An 18,860-nucleotide genomic window follows, 5' to 3' on the forward strand; every position below is an offset into this window, starting at 1 on the left:
CCGGCCGCTCCTCTAAGGCGGGAGCGCCCCCCGCCACCACCGCCCCCCGCCGGCAGCCCCGCCGCGCCCTCCCACGCGTGACGGCGGGCATGGGGGGTGTGGGGCTCAAACCCTGCAAAAGGGAGGGGGAGCGAGAGGGGAGGGTGGGGAGGGGGAACAAGACACCCAGGCAGTTTCCAGCAGCCGGCGGGCGGGGAGCAAGCTGCCACAAGGGACACCTGCCCTTCCTCCTCCTCCTCCTCCTCCTCCTCCTCCTCGCCCAGCCCCGCCGGAGCCCCGCAGCAGCCGTGAGTACGTGCACCGCTCACGGGTGCCGCGGCGCGGGGGTCTGCGGGGTCGGGAGAGAGGGGGAGAGAGGCTTTAGGAGGGCGGTCCGGGGAGGCTCGGGGGGCTGTGTCCCCCCCACCCGATGGCAACCGCTGGCAGCTGCCGCCGCCCCCGGGCAGGCTTCCCCTCCCAGGCGGAGGGGACTGGGGGGGTCTGGGAAGCCCTCGCCGGACCCCGCGACAGGGGTCCGTCTTTCCGCGGGGGGCAGCGGCCGCGCTCCCGAAAGCCGGGACTGCGCTCCCTCGGAGCCCCTGCCTGTGCGGGGCTGGGGTCTGCGGAGCCAGTTCTCCTCCGGGCAGAGAGCAGCCCTGCCTCAAACTCTCCCGAGTTAGGTGCAAGGGGAGAACAGGGCTTTGGGAGATGCCGTGCTGCTGCTGAATTTCAGCCCGGCCCGTGGAGGTAAAGCTGTTCCCGGTGTTAACCCCTCCCCGAGACCCCAAGAATGAATCTAGCAGTCGGGATGCACCTCGCAGTGTTTCTCATGCTGTCTAAGACCTGCCATAAATCAGCTGTGGTGGCAATGTTCTGTGTTTTGATTCACATGAGTGACGGTAATTCAAAGTAAGCCCCACCATCTGAACGAATATAGCAAAGTATCTGAAATGTGTGGGAATGTGGAAAGGCAGGAAGGCCCTTAATGAGCAGCAGCATTTTCAGGCAGGTTCCCTCAATATCTAATGTGCCAGTGACATAAAGGAGTAAATGCTTTCACCTGGGGCAGAGATACCAGGAGATAAGAAGGAGTGACACGAGAAAGTGTCCAAGAGCATTAAAAGAATAAAAAGGGACATTCAGAACCAAATCATGAAACTGTGGTTTCTGTAAGTTTTCCTATTAACATGATTACTTTTCCTCATATTAAAAATTTGAAAATTCGGAGAAGCCATTTTAGGAAACACTCAAACCTCTTGCCTTTCAGCCATATAAAGGCCTAGGTTTTATTCATCATCCCTATAGTAAGTACAACATGAATGAAGCACCTCTGTGTTGTAGATTTCCAAGTTGTGTTGCAGAGAGAAAGCCCAAGAATATCTTCTCATTAATGGTGCACAACTGCTGCCATACAGGACACTTTCTTCATAAATGAGGCATCACATGATAGCCTTTGCTGTCTTAATTTGAAGGAAGAATAAGTGTGAGAGCAGAAGTACTCATACTGGGGAGAGGTATTTTAGGGCGGTGGCAATGACCTGGTTTTGAGATTAAAAGTTTGTAATGGACCATGATTATTGTTTGAACTTGTCCTCCAGAAAGTTGTCCAGTAAAATCCATGCTGAGCCTCTCACCTGTTGCTGAGAGGGCTGAAACAGGAATAATTTTGACTCTATTAGGAATACCCTCCATCTTGGCTGAAAGACCTAAAAATCAAAACCTTCCAGTTAGATCTCAGCACAAGTTAACTTCTACTTTTGTCACTGTGCAGGATTTAGCAGGGTGAGAAACTACTGTAGTGTCTCAGCTCATATTTTCTGGAGTGAGAATTTGCTGCTTGTTTCCATCTGCTGTTATTCAGATATACAGCTTTTATGTCCTCACATTAGAATGAATAATGCCTTTTTTACCCGTCTGTTAAATTCTGGATGAAGGGAAGTGATTAACTTTCATCCAGTCTGTCCTACATAGCTAAAATGTTGTAAAGATTGTTATCAGCAAGGATGTGTTGGTAACTAATGCTGTGAAACTCACCGTACCTACTCTCTGACCTTCCTTCATTGCCCTCATACATTTGAATAGTCTTTAAGATTTCCTGTTGGGTTGGAAATTGGTCTTTTGCTGAAAAACAATGTTGCTTGGGAATAGCAATTAGCTGTAGCTGCATTCAGCAACAGTCCTTCAGAGAAAGGAAAATATCAGTAGATGACACAGAAATATAAATATCATTAGTGGTATCAGTGGAGGGGAAAAAATACCCTAAGAACTGCAGTACATGTCAGAAGATCTAACAGGAACAAAAAAATGGCCCTTCAAATTTAAGCGACAGGGTTACTGAGATGGAAGAGAGAATGCCTAGTTTGGAACAGAAAGCTGTTAGTGGGCAGAAAAATACAGAAAATGTCAGGAAAAAGGTGAAACTAAATGTTTCCAAGTTGTGCCTTTGTGAGTGGTTTCGAAGACTAACAGTATGAAGGTTGTATGCTTCCTGGGGGGGATATAAAAGGGAAAGCAACCACCCCATTGCAGGAAAGCATGCTACAATTGTTAAAAGTGTCTTTCCAAGCTAGAAATTGAGATCAGCAAGCATCCACTTACATAACTAAGCAACAATGCAAATGGTTGAATTTTCTATCCTGTTCATAACTAGAGAAAAAAAATTACTCCTTTGAGGTGAAGCGTGTTTCAGTTGTGGTGCCTTACACAAAAGGTTTGGATTAGTGCAGTGACTGAAAATCCAAATTATTAGTTGAACCGATAATAATGGTGATTAACAATCTTTTCTTGCTATTACCCATAACTTAGACTGTTCACTCAAAACTAAATTGGAGCTGAATTTAGGTAAAAAAAAAAAAAATGTGTTATTATTCTATGCTGTAATTTTGTCAACTCTTTTAGGACTGGTCTAATTGGATTAGTCTTTGGAAGAGATTTTTGGGAAGATCTAGAATTCATTAAGAGAAGACCGAATGGACATCCCTTACCAGGGTAGGCAGAATGCTGATGTTGGACACGGGTCACATGTCATGCATAAACAGGGATATTAAATGGTAAGCTGGTATGACCTGGACTGGGACACAATATCAACTTGCTCACCATGCATTACCCCTATATATTCACTTAGATACAAAACCCTTTTTGGTCCCACATAACAGTTCAGTGTAACTGGTAATCAGGTAGTATATGTCATTCTCTCAATGTTTGAAATTCATAACTGAAAGTAGCGGCCACTGTTGGTAAAATATGTAAGCATTACTCAGGTTGAAAGCTGCTACAGAATTGTCACCTACCCCAACTCCTTATGGCTGTGGTGTGGAAGCTGGAAAACTGCAAATTAGAGCTGACTTCAAATTGAAAACAAAGATTTAAAATAAAGAGCTAAATCAAAGTATAGTGACTATTATAGTGTTAGTCATGTTAATTATTGCAGGCGGCCAGAAGTCCTCAACCTCCTTTTTTATCATCTCAATCTATCCAATGTAAAATATAGAAATTTGAATGGCCCCAAATGAGTAAAACACTGTTCAGTATTGGCTAGGAAGGTGGAAACTTTAACACGTCAAAGATCTGAGAGTCTTCAGCAGTCCTGGTCTCATGCAGTGGTCTGAGACAAGGCATCTATATAGGAATAACTCATACTTCCAGGAGAGTTGGATCCCTCAGATAGGGATGACCCCATCTTCTTTTTTATCTCCATTACTTTTAGCACTTGCCACCTCAACAACGCAAATGTCCTCTAGCCTGCATTTGCTGACCTATTATACTGATGCTAAAATATCAAGGATCAGCCAATCACATTGTTACTGTTTCAACTTGAAGTAATGTTTTAGCTCAATCTCAGGCTCTTTCATAGAATCATAGAGTAGTTTGAGTTGGGAGTGACATTTAAAGGCCATCTAGTCCAACCCCTCCTGCAATAGGCAGGGACATCTTCACCTAGATCAGGTTGCTCAGAGCCACGTCCCACCTGACCTTGAACACTTCCAAGAGTGGGGCATCTACCACCTCTCTGGGCAACGTGTTCCGGTGCCTCACCACCCTCATCGTAAAAAATTTCTTCCTTATGTGTAGTCTGCATCTACCCTCTTTTTGTTTAAAATCATTACCCCTTGTCTTATTGCTACAGGCCCTACTAAAAAGTCTGTCCCCATCTTTTTTATAAGCCCCTTTAAGTACTGAAAAGCTGCTGAGTTCACCCCAGAGCTTTCTCTTCTCCATGTTGAACAACCCCAAGTCTCTCAGCCTGTCCTCATAGGAGAGGTGTTCCCTCCTTGAATGTGTTTGTGGCCCTCCTCTGGACTCACTTCAACAGGTCCATGTCTTTTTTTTGCTGAGGAGTCCAGAGCTGGACACAGTACGACAGGTGGGGTCTCACAAGAGCAGAGGGGAAGAACCTTCAGCCTGCTGGCCATGCTTCTCTTGATGCAGCCAAAGACATGGTTGGATCTCTGGGCTGCAAGCACACATTGCTGGCTCATGTCCACTTTTTTATCCACTAGTACTCCCAAGTCCGTCTCCACAGAGCTGCTCTCAGTCCCTTCATCCCCCAGACTGTATTGATACTGGGGGTTGTCCCAATCCATGTTCAGAACCTTGTACTTGGCCTTGTTGAACCTCATGAGGTTTACATGGGCCCACTTCTTTGAGCTCGTCATGTCCCTCTGGATGGCATCCTGTCCCACAGGTGTGTCAACCACATTACTCATCTTGGTGTTGTCTGCAAACTTGCTAAGGGTGCACTTGATCCCACTGTCTGTGTCACTGATGAAGATACTGAACAGTACTGGTTCCCATATGGACCTTGAGGGACACCATTCCCACTGGTCTCCATCCCAAAACCGAGCCATTGACCACTACCCTTTGGATGCAACCATCCAACCAATTCCTCATTCACTGAACAGTCCATCCATCAAATCCATGTATCTCCAATTTAGAGAGAAAGATGTTGTGGGGGACCACATGAAAGGCCTTACATAAGTCCAGATAGATGATATCCATAGCTCTTCCCTTGTCCACTGATGTCGACACTCCATCACAGGAGCCCATTAGGTTGGTCAGACAGGATTTGCCCTTGGTGAAGCCATACTGGCTGTCTCGAATCACTTTCCTGTCCTTCACAGGCCCTAGTATAGCTTTTAGGAGGATCTGTTCCATGATCTTCCCAGGCACAGAGGTGAGGCTGACAGGTCGATAGTTCCCAGGGTTCTCCTTTCTACCCTTTTTAAGAATGGGTGCAATGTTTCCCTTTTTCCAGTCACCAGGGACTTCACCTGACTGCTACGACTTTTCAGATACCATGGAGAGTAGTTTGGCAGCTACATCAGCCACTTCTCTTGGGACTCTGGAATGCGCCTTGTCAGATCCCATAGACTTATCTGTGTTCAGGTGCCTCAGGTGGTCACAAACCTGATCTTCTCTTACAGTGGGAGGGACTTTACTCCCCAGTCCCTGCCTTGTGGTCCACCCACTCGAGAGGTGTGGGAAGAGAGATTGTCAGTGAAGACTGTGGTAAAGAAGCTGTTGAGTACTTCAGCCTTCTCCTTGTCTGTTGTTACCAGTTTGCCAGTCATGTTCATTGGGGAGGGTATACTTTCTTTGAATTTTCTTAATTACCATAGAGCAACCAAACCATCTATCTAGATAAGCAACTTCAGATGTGCTACATCTTTCTGGTTTTATGTAGGTTTGATAGTACAGATCAGAAAAGAATGGACAAGATGGATGTGGTAAAAAGGGTACCAGTTGAATGACATTTAGATAAATTTTTCCAGCACTTCTTTCTTAAACCCTTCTCTGAACAATCTGTTTTGCAGATCTGATTGACTGCTTCAGATGCAAATGTGGCTTTGTGTAAAAGCAAAGCCTTGCTCTGACCAGGAAGTATTGTAAAACCCATTGAAAAGTGCTTGTAGCATATTTTTTAGCATCCTAAAGTGAGATAGATCTGGGAGATGGTGTTTCAAATTAATATATTACAACTGACATCTGGCCTATCTATAACATCTCAGCCATACCATTTGAAGACTCCACAAGTCCTTAGTAACATCACAGGTGAAATTAGACTCTCCTTTCCACCTTCTAAGATCTATGGCACTGCTAAAACTTGACACAGCTTGATACTGCTTCTGAGTGTGGGAACATGTAGGTCCTCTATAATTTGGATACGAAACACAGGACTTGTTTTGCTGATAAGTTCTCTGTGAACTGGGATGCTCAAGTTGCAAGCTTTTACTGCAATGCTTTTGTGCACACACTTGAGCCATCCCATTAGCTTGAGTAGACTATGTCATTCTGCTGAGGTCACTGACACTTCAAACCTGCTCAAGAGCTGCTTCACAAAGTCCTTCCAGTTTGCTATCTATAGCAAGTACTCCTTGCTGAAGGTGGGCGCTGAATGCCACATCCACCTTCAAGACTTCTTTAACATTATGTTTTCCTGGCCACATCTGCAAAAGGAAGTATTTGCTAATTTCTTTGTGCTTTGCAAATGTGTGCTGTGATCCTCATACGCCTCAATTTACAGATTTTTTTTTTCCATTTGAAAAACCTTGTTCATTGAGGTCCACATACAAAAATTACCTTATTTATATTTCTTATGGGGTCTGTCTAGCCAAACCTTATGGATCTTCCGTCCATCCTAACCACTCCCAAAGCCCCGGGTGGTTTTCTGTCTCTTCATGTCCTCAAGCATAAGAAGTTCACCTGTGGGAGGGTTTTTGGACTGTGGCTGTTCACTAATGCCCCTTGGTCTTGATTTCTGCACGCAATCATTTCTGCTTCACTGCTGCTTGCTGGCTGGTTGGCTGTAGGTCAGATGTGGAAGGACTCTTGTGATGAGAGAGTCCTATCAAGAACCAAGTGGCAAAAGGAGAGTAGCAGATGCCTGAAGGTCTTGTGCTTTGCCACTGAGCCATCACACCGGGAGTGGGATTCAGAAGCCCTGATAATGAATCATGCATCAGTCTTGAGGTGACCTCAGGGAATTCAGAAGGGTTGCTGTGGAAGAGGTACAGGCTGTTTTATGAGTCACATCATCAGACAGTAAATTTGCACCATGGGAGGAGAACCCTGCCCATGTAATTCAGTAGGAACTTTGACTATCTGCATTATTCTGCCTGGTGTGCTTTTTCCCTTTAGGGTACTTCTGATTAAATATACTTTATTTCTTCTATCTAGAAGTACTCAGACAAAAGATGCAATAATCTCAGGGGAGTCAGCCACAAGTACTGTGTGTTATGCATAATGGTGAATAATAGGTATTTTGCTTTATCCCAAAGAACACAGTAAATTGAAGCCCACAGTCCTTTAAAAGGGTCTCTAATTGAAGTCTCTTGTCCGTGGAGAGAGAGAGTGAGAGAAAATAACCCATGCCAGGTTGTCTTGACCTAACTCTACAGAAGCAGCTAGTGATTTCAAATGTGCTGAAACACCTTTAAAAACTTTTAAATAAATCATGTGGAAATAACCACATACTAGGGCACTTGAAATGACTAATTCTCTCTGTGAAACTTGCTGACACCCTTCCTGTCTCCTTAGGAAAAGTTAGTAAAAAACTAAGGGAACTGATCAAAATAGTACTAGCAATTCATGTTACTTGCAGGGTCTTGAAGACTGGAACTTCCCAAGCCTATTAAAATTGAAACAAATGAAATGGGGATGGGTATCGCCAAATCCCCAATCTACAGCTCATTTAGACAATGCAAATATCACTTTTTTAAAAATAATTCCATGCTGTGGATGTGAAAGAAACAGTGAAATCTTTGTCATAACAGTACTGGTTGCCTTCCTTCTGATTACTTTGTGCTACATCTGCATCTTTTCCAAGATGTAGCATATAATCCTGGAAACCACTTCCAGGCATATGAATGACATTAAAATAATCAGGAGTAGTCTGCATTGATTACCAAACAGAAAGTCATGCTTGACCAACCTGTAAACCTTCTACAGTGAAATGACTGGCCTGGTAGGTGAAGGGAGAGCAGTGGATATTGTATACCTGAAATTCAGTAAGGCCTTTGACACTGTCTCCTATAAGATCCTCATAGACAAGCCTCATGTATGGGTTGGATGAGCAGACAGTGAGGTGGATTGAAAACTGGTTGAATGGGCAGACCCAAAGGGTGGTGATCTGTGGCACAACATCTAGTTGGAGGTCAGTAGCTAGCAGTGTACCCCAAGGGTCAATACTGGGTCCTTCAACATCTTCATTAATGATCTGGATGATGAGGCAGAGCATGCCTTCAGGAATTTTGCAGATAACACAAAACTGGGAGGAGTGGCTGATAATAGAGGGTCATGCTGCCATCCAGAGGGACCTGGACAGGCTGGAGAAAAGGGCTGACAGGAACCTGATGAAATGCAACAAGGGGAAATGCAAAGTCCTGCACCTGGGGAAGAACAACCCCAGACACTAATTTATGTGACGAAGACTGCCCAGCTGGAAAGCAGCTTGGTAGAATAGGATCTGGAGGTCCTGGTGGACACAAGGTTGAACATAAGCCATCAGTGTGCCCTTGTAGCAAAAAGGGTGAATGGTACCCTGGGATGCATTAAGAGTGTTGCCAGCGGGTTGAGGGAAGTCATCCTTCCCCTCTACTCAGAGCTGGTAAGGCCAAGAGTATTGTGTCCACTTCTGGGCTCCTCAATACTGTACAGACATGGAGACAATGGAGAAAGTCCATTGAAGGGCCATTAAGATGATTCAGGAACTGGAGAACCTATCCTGTGAGAGGTTGAGAGAGCTGGGACTGTTCAGCCTGAGGAAGAGAAGGCTCAGGGAGATCTCATCAATGTATATAAATGTCTGCAAGGAAGGTGCGAAGAGGACAGAGCAAAGCTCTTTCCAGTGGTGACCAGGGCCAGGGCCAATGACAGTGAGCACAAATTAAGACACAGGAGGTTCCTTCTGAATATCAGGAAACACTTTTTTACTGTGAGGACAACCAAGCACTGGCACAGGTTGCCCAGAGAGGCGGTAGAGTCTCCATCCCTGGAGATACTCAAAAACTGCCTGGACATCGTCCTGGGCGACCTGCTATAGGTGACCCTGCTTGAGCAGGGGTGTTGGACCAGATGACCTCCAGAGGTGCCTTCCAACATGCACCACTTTATGATTATGTAATAACAGAGAAAATGATGGATGAGTGTGAGTGTGTGTGCATGCATGGGCTGAGTAGCCCCTCATCACCGTATGCACAGGTGCTGGATGGAGGAGAAGGGCAAGGAATGTTTTACTGGAGAAGGGGATGCAAGCAGCTCTCTTTGAAGGGGGTGAAACCTGCTCAGTGCCCCAGGACTTCTATGGGGGGAGGAGTGCAATGTGACACAGGGGATGGGGCAGCTGTGTCCCTGAATAACATGAAATCTGTTTTTTTCAGGAGGCAGCCTGTCTGATCCCTGTCAAGTGCTGACAACTTCCCTCCCACATCTGCTCCACTGGGACCGTCTGCCATCACATTGTTGCTGTAGTCCCATGGTGGCTGCCCAGATCTTGGGCACCTCCCTGGCAGCTCCCCTCTCCACTGCCTTTGGGAGATACCTGCCGCTTTGCCCACCACAGCCCCACTAGCTCAGTATCTCAGAGGGTTTTCCTCTGGCAATGACCTCCAGCAGCTGTGGGGACACAGAGGCTCCTCAGAGGACATGTCTCACCTCAGCCCAGCTAGTGGTGGCCACTGTGAAGAGCTTTCAGGCCTTCTCTAAAGTCCCAGGGGAGAGTTCTGTGCTACCAGACAGGTATCTCTCAGCTTCACTGTCCTGGTGTGTAACTCCCAGAGCTGGCAGTAAAGGCAGCTGGTGATCAAACCAACAGCACTGTACCCACTGTGCAATTCCCCTTCTTGCGTTTGGCTTTCAGATGCACCAGAGACCAAGGTCAGGGAGTAACAGAAGTCTCTCCAGGCTTACCTCCCACACTGTGAGCTGCTGGAGACTGCCAGCAGAGGAAATGGTCTTCAAGTTTGTACTCATATGTACCAGCTGTGGGGAGTTTTGGGGGAAGGAGGGGTGGAAATGGTTGTTACAATGATGTTGCTGTTTTCCTCCATGGCTAAGGCATCAAAGGGGTGGGAAAGAGTAGTAGCCATAAGGTCTCTGTGATGGAGTAGAGAAAAACAAGAAGTTCTTTTGTCCAAAGGAAAATGCCTGTGCGTCACTATGGCCCTTGCATGCCACTGGCTGCCTAAAAATCAAGAGCTGACTTGTATAGACACCATTCATAAAAGCTCTCGTTGACTCAATAGTGGCTAAATGTGTGCCTGATTGACCTTAGTGCCCTACTAATTGGGCAGTTACAGGGGCAGCTACTTCACAGATTTTTATATTTCCTTTCTATGGACTCACTGCCTTTCCCTGAAGCTGCACTCACAATGTCCATTAACTAAGCCATTGCAGATAATGAGATGATGACAACCATGAGCCAATCTTGGTGCTGCTGTGTTGCAGAGCAGTATTTAAAGGTAGGTTTATGTGTTCATTGTGCTGGGAATGCAGCTGTGTGAATGCCTTAGGCATAAAATACATTATAGTGTTTACTAGATGAGGAGATGTGTAACCACAAAGGGTGAAGGATGGTGGTGGGGGAGGACTTTGTCAGTGCTACACACCTTTCAGTGTAATAGTCTGTTCTTGTATTTCAAAGGCATTTGGTGCAGGGGGGGTGGTGTTAAAGTTTTTACTGCTGTGCACTTGGACTGGTTGCAACACTTAGAGCTGGTAAAAACCTTGGATGCTAATATCGGGGGATATCAAATGGCTCCTGATTGCAAGCGTGGGTGTAAATACACTGCTAATTCCCTTTCTGTAGAACAGACCTGTGTCTCTGAAGAAACAGTGAAGGATGCTGTAAAAACATCTACATATGTTGTGGAGGAGGAGCAGAGCACAAGAAGGTCTTCAGCCAGCCCCCGGGAGTGAGGGGTTGGTGCAAACCAAGCCTCTGAGCACAGGCTCAAAATGGCCAAACCTGTCCCTGTGCTTACCTTTGCCTCCCCTGCACTCTGCTTGATGCAGGGGCAGCCCGGACCACCCGGGGCAGTTCCCTTTGGACGAGGATACTGCTTACCATCCCCCATAGGTGGGCTTAGCCTTGCTGCTGGGTTTAGAGGGCACCAGTGAATACTTACCCAGTGCGTTTACTATTGCTGGTCCTTCTGAGCTCATCACAAGCCACCCACTGGTAAGGCCCCATCTCTACATCCAGCATCAGGCGTGAGATGCCCTATGTCATCTGTCGAGGGATCTCCAGACTAGGTGGAGACACTTGGGCCATGTTGGCAGGCTCTTTTCTCACTCTCCAGGCTGCTGCGAGGTATTGTGCAACGCACGTGTGCAAAAATTTTTAATTCACTTCGCCAGAGAATACATCTTTCACTGGTGTGGTGGTAGGGAAGGCACAGTAGAGAAAGTTTTATAAGAAGCTTTTTTTCTCCTTCCTGCAAAGCGCAGGCCTTTTCTGCTGACTCTGGTGGTGTTTTGGGTCCCCAGTGTACTGCATGTGTGGGTACTGTCTCTTCAGCTGGGCTTTCACATCCCCACTCCCAGAAGTCCTGTTACAGCAGGACAGCAATCAGAGGTCTGGCCTCAGGACCTGCAGGTGAAGAGGCTGCTAAAAGAGGAGCTGGTGTGCCCCCCACTCCCCTGAATGTCACACTGAAAGTAAACGGGCACAGCTTGTGCAGTGACACTCTCACCCAGGGTGAGGACCCTTAGGTAAGCACATCCTTGGCCTTCCAGTTGATCCCAAATACCCACTTCCCATTACCAGTTTTCATTCTCCATTCAGGAAGCAACCTTCGGTTGAAGCCACTGAATGTGGGCTGCAAAGACTCCTTGTCTAGACAGACAGCTCATCTCAGGCACAGACACTTGGCCTGGACACCCACTCAACCCACCTCCCTGCAGAGAGTGGGCACAGGTCAGTCTGGGACCCTTGTGTGCTGCTCTCATGGTCTCTGAAAAACAGCAACCAGCCATCGGTATACACTGAGAAGTACCCTGTGCTTTGACAGGAAGCTGCAATGTGGTGAGATGAGTAATTAATTAGCCTTGTGCTGCCACAAGCATTTCCAGTCCCAGCTGACAACAGACTAATTAAGAACCTCCCTGTGGTGTCTATTTTAGATAACCATTTACTTTGGTACAAATTAACAAAGGCTTTTCTAATGGTTTATTTCACAGGCGACTCATTAGATTAATTTATGGGGCAAATAGCAGGAACTTGAATAGACATTTTGAGTTCCCAGCCACCAAAAGCCCAGACAATTTTGCTGAAGAATGCTCTAATTTTATCAAGTCAAAACACTTGCTTCCTTCTGATTCCTTCTGTCATGTTATTTGTTCTAGCCCAAGTCCAGAGGCTTTCAAAACTGAAGGTGACCTTGTATGTGCTGGTTCTTAGGAACAGGGTAATGCCCTCCCCCCCATCCCCCGCCACCTTGTACATGAGTGGTCCAGCTAATCTGAGGTGTTTGCAGACGGAGCACCGTGAGTGCTAAGTGTACTCTGTTATCAGAGTCATCTGTTTCAGCATCTCAGTGAAGGTTGAGGAACCAAACCTCATGCTACACCTATGATCCCTGCATCTGTGACCATGGGAAACACTGATGCGTGTGCTACTCCAGGGGTTTCAAAGGATCCCCTGCAAAGCTTAATACAATCAGAAAAGCGCCCTACATTCCTCAAATGTCAGGCAGGAGTGTTCTTCTCTTCCACATTAGCTTTCAAATGTTAAGCTTGACCTTGCCGAACAACTGCACAAGCACAGTTTGTCTTTAGGGTGCTGCAGGAGTATCAGATGTGTTCTGGACCAGAGTAGGGACATGGGTTGACAGTGAACACAGAATCAACCCGGTTAGCTCCACGCCAGGATCTGTCCTAATGGGAAAACACATGCAGGATTTTACCTTCCTTACTGCTTCTGTACTGCCTCATGTTTTCAAAGTATAGCTGTGAGGGTGAAATATTTAAGTTTGACCCCAAATCAAGAGTGAGTAGATGACAGCAAAGATGGAACATTGGACCTTATAGCAAGGGTTCACACATCTTGGGAAGGGAGCTGAGACTTTGGGCAGGAAAAGAAAGAGAAGAACATGTGCTGGAAGGTCTCGCTGGGGTAACAGGGCAGCACTGCAGCAGCAACAAAGTTCTTAGTGTGGTTTTCAGCAGGGTACAGTTCTCCAGGCATCTGAGATAAGATACTTCTGTCAGCGCTAGAATTAGTTGTAAAAGTCTATTTAAAATGAGTGTTTGAGCTTCTATTATATTTTCTTTTTTTCCTCTGTAGGGATTCTAGCCATTTCTCTGTTTTCAAACACTGGTTAAACTTAAGTTAAAGCCTTAGAGATTAATTTCTCTTCCACATTTGGTTGAAATTATGTTGTGGATTTGCATACAGAACAATTTCATTGGAGAAGTTATTAAAACTAGGGATGCCTTACTACAAGTCATCTGCTCAGAGCCACCTGCTTAGAGGCATACAGATCATCTTTGTTGATGAAAGGGGGTGTTTTCATGCTTTTCTTCCTAAAATGCTGTCCCAAACTGGAATATCTAGATTCTTCTGTGGGCTATCTTATAGGAAGTGAAAACGCAGAGCATTAGTGGGCTTATCAATTTGCATTTCTCAGCACCTAATTGTGTGTAATTTTTGCCTCCTCTCCACCCCCAGTGATTCTGCGTGAGCAGAAATGGGAACATTTCCGCTGTTTCATGGCAACAGAGCTATGCTGTGGAGGCTCCACAAAGCCGCGTGCATTATGATTTTTATCCCCTGTTGCAGGCTGGCGGTGTGTAAGCTTTTCCTTCCCAGACCTCTCTGACCCTTTCTGGATGCAAGCAGCTACAGTGAATATCAAGCATGACTTTGCCAAATCTATCTGCCCTCCCCCTCCTAATCCTTAAGGCTGTTGATGATTTCCTCCATGACTGGATGAAGGGATGCTGGTGACCCACTTCCTGAGTCTGAAGGCATCGTGGAGCATAGGGTAGCTGCAGTGCCCAGCAGCTCTGTGGAAGCTGAGTGCTGGCAGCCGGGAGGCAGCAAGGGTTGAACACAATTGCTTCTGAAATGCACACTGCGCACTTCTCCCCAGCAGATGCTTCTGCCAGAGCTGCGTGACAAAATGTGCTCTCAACTCACAAGGCCAGACTCCTCGCAGGTGTAAACTGGCTCAGCGCTACCATCTTCAATTTCTTCCCACTGAGGAGCTGTCCCTGCAGTCTCTGCCGAAAGCCTCCAAGGACTCTATTAAACGAGGGGCTTCTTGACCTTTTATCCGAGGAGTAGCTTTATCTAAGTGGCCTATGCCACACTGATGCAATTTGCACCATTGCCCTTTTCTGGCCAATCCCCTGAGCATTTCATTGTGGCCTCCTGAGGTCATCGGTGCTGCTGTGTTAACTCCTACCTGGTGAGCTCCTCCCTTGGGTGAGCTCAGCCTGCCAGAATAGTAAATTTTATTACCAGGCACCCATGTCAACTGCTAAGTGCAACTGGTGGAGCTGCAATTGTCACTCCTTCCAAAACCATCAGCTGGTTGGTTTTATTTTTTCAACTTTAAATAGCTGCTTACAAGAAGGTTGGGTGGTTTCTAAGCATGCTGTGTGCATAAGACTCCCCTAGGTTGTAAACTCACATGTCTTTTGCGCTTTGGTGTGTTATCAGATGGGGGTACTTGGGCATGTCGTGGTGCCTGAGTGTCTGTCTGGCCTCTGAAGCTGACCTGATGTCTGCTGCTTACTTTGCAGAGCAGAAATTCTTCATGGGACCATGAGTCTAGGCAAGGCCTTGTGGGTGAGCTAGGTGTAAACTCCAAGTAACAACAACTCACTGTGTTACATATTTCTCTGCACCGGCTTGCTCAGCCTCAGCAGAAACACTGAACAGCGCATCGTACCCAATTATGCAGCTTTGTCATTTTCAGACTCTCCCCAAATATGCATCTTTGATTGCTAGGTACTATCTTGCCTCCAGGTCCCATACATTTGCATTCAGTTTGTTCCGTACTCCTGGCTCCCTTCAGGGGCAAGGCTATCTCAGGGACAGTGCAGTCTCCTGCTAAACATGCTGGAAACAGGCCATGAGGTATGTAGTCATTGGTCTTGAACTGGAGAGTATGATCCTATTTCTCAAGTAAGGGTTCTGGTTCCTACTGTAATTCCCTGTCCTAAATCCTACCCTATTCTGCCCCGGGGAAGTCATCAGCTGCTGTGTTATCCCATGGCTTGCTGCAGGGTTGCTGTCTACAGCAAAGCAAGCTTCTAATGGTATTTTAGAGTTCATTCAGACCCTGTGTCTCTGTCAGGGTCTTTTCCACAATTCTTACCCAGGTGCTAGCTGCAACACATGTAATCAGGCAGTGGGACAAAGACTGGATAAAAGAATTCTCAGCAACATTCAACAGATTCATCCACTGTGATCAAGTGCCCTGTCCTGACCTTGTTGAATTTAATAGATATTTTGCTAATAACCTCAGGACACCATGACTTGACTCTCCCTGATTTGTGGACAAGACCATTATAGCTTTGGGAGGAACTAAATCCCTTCCCCTACTCCTTGGGTGGTGGGGAAGAGACATGTATCATGCTTCCTCTTTGGATGATGCATGTTCTCACAACTGGCAATTATCTGAGACAGTAGCTGGTGTAGCATCTGTCAGAGACGTGTGCTGTGGCAATGTCTATTGTCATCATATATTTAATCCTGAGTCTGGAAGATGGCTCTTTCTAGACAGAGCTGAGCTGAGGCTACCTCCATGATTGTAGCTGTACAGTTCTAGTCCATGCAAACACTGGTGCTGCAGAACCTGGCTTTGAAATTCCACTTCTTTTTACTCCTTCATAGCAGACTAGGTAGAGGAAGGGATGTTGAGATAATTTCTTGATCTTCCCTCAAGATTTATATTTCTGGAATATATCTCAAATGTACTTAGGGAAAAGGAATTAAATTCAGCAGTATTACTGTGCTAGCAGAGCAAATGTTTTGCTGGTGGTAGCTCTTTCCCTCTGCATGTTAGCACTGAATTTGTTCTGGAATTCCTGAAATGCCTTTAAACATTTCTTCTTTAGAGTGAGCCGAGATGGTCCCTTGTGTGAAAGTTAGCTTTGGGATGAAAGCACTAAGCCTCTTACAAGAGCAAAGCTGTGCCTGTGTTTAGACTCATTCCATCACCCTCTGTGGCATTTCAGCTGATTCCTCTTTTTATGCCTATCACCTTCTCATTTCCTTTGGCTGAGATCCCTCTTTCTTTCTGCTGAAATGTTTGGAGGGCAGGCAATTCCCTGGCTGCCTGCAGAAGAAGCAAGATCAGCTTTCAGCATTGAGTTGTGTAACAGCTGTCCACTGTCACTACAGAGCCAATTTTGGGACAGAGTCATCAGCTTTGTCAATCCATATGTCCCAGGGAGATTTTTACTGGATCAGAGCTTAAGTGCACATTAACTGGCTCAAATTCTTAAATGTACATCGGAGATCTGAAGTGATGAATGGGACACCCAGCTTTCATTAATGAAACAAAACTGTAATTCACTGATGTAAGCTGAAAGTTTCCATGAATTCCAGCTATCCATAGGTACATGATCTCGGAAAGATTGTCTTGTGCTCACCCTGGTCTATATGTGAGTGTATGTGAAAGAACAAGAAAAATTTTAGGATACTCTGCAAATTTTGCTTTGCTTTTTTAATAAAGCTTGTAATTGTCAGTTTTGTGCTTGTGAAAAGCATATCACAAACCTGTATGAACAATACCAGGGTTTCTGTTTGACAGAGCAAGTGTAAAAAAGGCCTGGTGGAAGCCTGCAAAGGTACATCGTAGTTTTCTAATAATAAAAATGTCTCACTCGTCTTAGATGTGGGACACTGTGTCCTGGAAGATAGCCTCTTGTTACCTAACAGCAGAGCCTCCTCCAGTGAGGGCATGCCCTAAATTGCTCTTTACAATTGAATTCATTTCTGAACAAGGCGACAAGACCCCGGGGCTGGTAGGTCAGCACCACACAAGCTGCATCAGATACCAGGTGGCTTCTGCTAGAAGGACCAGCATCATCCTGTCTTGTTGGCATGTGCCAGGCAGCTGATGGGCTGCAGAACAGTGTGTGGAGCTCAGACAGTTCATGATTTACATACGTTTGCAGGGAGAGCTAGATAACTGAAACATCATGTGCTTCAGATGAGTCGTCTGCGGAGAACTTGCTACTGAAAAGAAAAGTCTCAGGACTGAGTTTGGGCATATTTTTCTTTGTCTAAACTCAAAAGCATGATCAGTTTTGTTTGCTTCACTTGCTTGGTTTGCACTAGTTACATTTTTGTATGATACTCTTCTTTCAGCCTAATAGTGGCTTCAGCCATTACCATAATATTCCTTTAACTGAATCAATTTAAATAAGAAACCAATCACATCTGGTGCAAAATTCGCTGAGTGATTGAGATGTGGGCCTACTCAGTAGCTCATGGTCTGACATTAGCCCTAGGTCACTTCTCTGTAGGGTTCTGAGCATCCACAGCATGACAACTGCCTTCAGGGTAGCCAAAGGAATGAAAAAGTGTATGCTTATTTATTTTATTTTAAGTAACTGTCTCATGTTGTAAGCAAACTAATAAACATACGTTAGCCGGATGTGGAGCATTTATAAATCAGTATAAGCAGCTCTGTTCCTCTGATAAAGTCAATTGGTGTATATTGATTTTCATCTTCCTCTGATCAGACCTGCCTGCATGAGATTAATCCCTTGAAATTATCTCGTCTTTGAAAAGTGAATTTGGCCTATTTCTTTGCAGCACAGGGTAGCTTTTAATAGGAAATGTTGACCCAGCATTCTGGGTGCTTTTGGACAATGGGTTTCATTATGGAAGTTCCTATAATAATTATTTCCAGGAATAAGCTGTTTTTTTCAGTCTGGATAAATTCCAGCTCAAGTAATTACACTCTGCCTTCCTCATTTCTCCCAAAGGTCCAATTAATTCAGGCGTTCTTAGCATAAAATTGTTACATGCTGCTACTGTACGTGGCTAAACAGCTGTTGTACTTCCCCCCAACGACGAATACATCTCAGTGGTGTGTGAACTGATTCCCTTACATCACTCTACTGTGGTGTGCCTGAATTATTTCAGTGCTCACAGTCCTCCAAGGAAAATCACATTGGTTACGTATACTTTTATCACGGTCTTCCTAGTCCTGCTAGTCTTGCTCATCCTTCTTCACTGGCTTTCTCATTTGGAAGAGAAGATGGAAAGAGGCAAAACGTCCTGCTGGTTAAATTTGCTTCTGGATCTTGCACCACCAAGGGTGGGGAAGGTCTCAGAGCAAAGGGTGGCATGTTGCCAGAGCTGCTGGGCACACTGGGAGGCTTTACTCGCACCGCACATGTTGTTCTGAATACCTGAGAGGGCACCCACTACTGAAGTAATTAGTTACGTCCGGGTTGCTTAACAGGCCCGTGACACTGATGTGTTTGCTGTTGTCCATTTATAGTGAAGACAGTTTTAAAAACCCAGACAGTGGAGATGAGAAGCCTACAGATGCAGCAATGCCTGTTCTGCCTTTTCTTTTGAAAGCATTTTAACCTCTGCTTTTTTTGGTGTGATTGCAGCAGGAGTGCACTGCTTTGATGCCCACCTCTAAGGAAGCTCCCAGCTCTAATGATCTGGTGCAACTCCCGTGGTTTGTAAGATCATCTGCAGTGCTGATGCTTGACCCTTGTTGGCAGACCAGCATTGCCTGTCCCATCAAGGGCTTAGAGCTGTAAATGAAGGGCTTTCCCAGCCTTGTCCAGCTTTGGAAAGCTTGCCCTTGTCATAACCACTGTGGTACTGAGGCTGTTTCAGCATCAGAGTTGAAAGGCACAGCATTTTGCTTTTGTAGTTTGAATAGCTGAAAAGCGCTGTG

General features: G+C 45.8%; 1 long non-coding RNA gene across 1 annotated transcript; it reads left to right on the forward strand.

Moving 5' to 3' along the window:
* Window positions 1–164: 164 nt before the first annotated feature.
* Window positions 165–10,418, forward strand: LOC122152901. The gene is made up of 3 exons (XR_006164876.1): window positions 165–291; window positions 2,878–2,967; window positions 9,357–10,418. It is a non-coding gene; the product is annotated as an uncharacterized LOC122152901 (long non-coding RNA).
* Window positions 10,419–18,860: the final 8,442 nt, after the last annotated feature.

This window comes from Tyto alba, unplaced genomic scaffold (assembly GCF_018691265.1).
Source record: "Tyto alba isolate M040663 unplaced genomic scaffold, T.alba_DEE_v4.0 Super-Scaffold_13, whole genome shotgun sequence".
Lineage (NCBI taxonomy): Eukaryota > Metazoa > Chordata > Aves > Strigiformes > Tytonidae > Tyto > Tyto alba.